We start from the raw sequence: 844 nt of genomic DNA on the forward strand, positions 1-844 counted from the left end.
ATGAGACAGACGAAACTGCCGCCTGAGAGCATGATGGCCCTGATGAAAACACTGATGAGACGTGATTGCTTGCTGCTTGATATTTGGTGTTGGTCCCATTGGTACACCTGACACAAGTTCATCCGCCCTTGCATTTCCTTCCACCAAAAATCCGGGAAGAGAAGTATGACTCTTAATATGCAAAACATAATATGGATGTTGTCGTCTTTGTATTTCAACCCATAACAGTTTTGAAACACCAAAGAGTTTCTCCTGAGTAACATGACCCAAAACAGCCTTATCCAATAGTTGTACTAGTTCAGCTACATAATTTGAATCAGTAACAACATTCACAGGACCAGTAAAATGTTGGAATGCCATTGCCATGGCTCTTAATTCTACAATTTGAGGAGAGCCTTCTTGATGTTCTACTTTACTTTGCCATTGGTGGCCATCACGCCAAACTAGGGCAGCCTTTCCTGTCTCCCCAGAGCCATCAGTAAACACTGTAACACCATTCACAGGGTCTGATTGACTTCATTGTTTCTGTGCAAATCAAATTTGACTGCCCATTTTCAAAAGGGGATGAGAAGGCAGATGATAAGTGATTTGACCTTTAAAATTTATCATTGCGGTTTGAAGTGCTGAGCTATTGGCAAGACACCAGTCAAAATACTGACTTTCTACTGGTATCACAATCTTCTCTGGACCCCTTGCCAATAACTCCACACAATGAGTTCTGGGTTTTAATGATAATCTGGGCCAAAAGTTCAAACAGACCCAGAGCTGTTTTTTTTTTTCTCTAAAAGGTAGAAAGGCCCATTCTAAAACATGCAAAGGGTCTTGCCAACCTAAATTCCACTGT

Source organism: Mesitornis unicolor, unplaced genomic scaffold (genome assembly GCF_000695765.1).
Source record: "Mesitornis unicolor isolate BGI_N332 unplaced genomic scaffold, ASM69576v1 scaffold1050, whole genome shotgun sequence".
In the NCBI taxonomy this organism is placed as follows: domain Eukaryota; kingdom Metazoa; phylum Chordata; class Aves; order Mesitornithiformes; family Mesitornithidae; genus Mesitornis; species Mesitornis unicolor.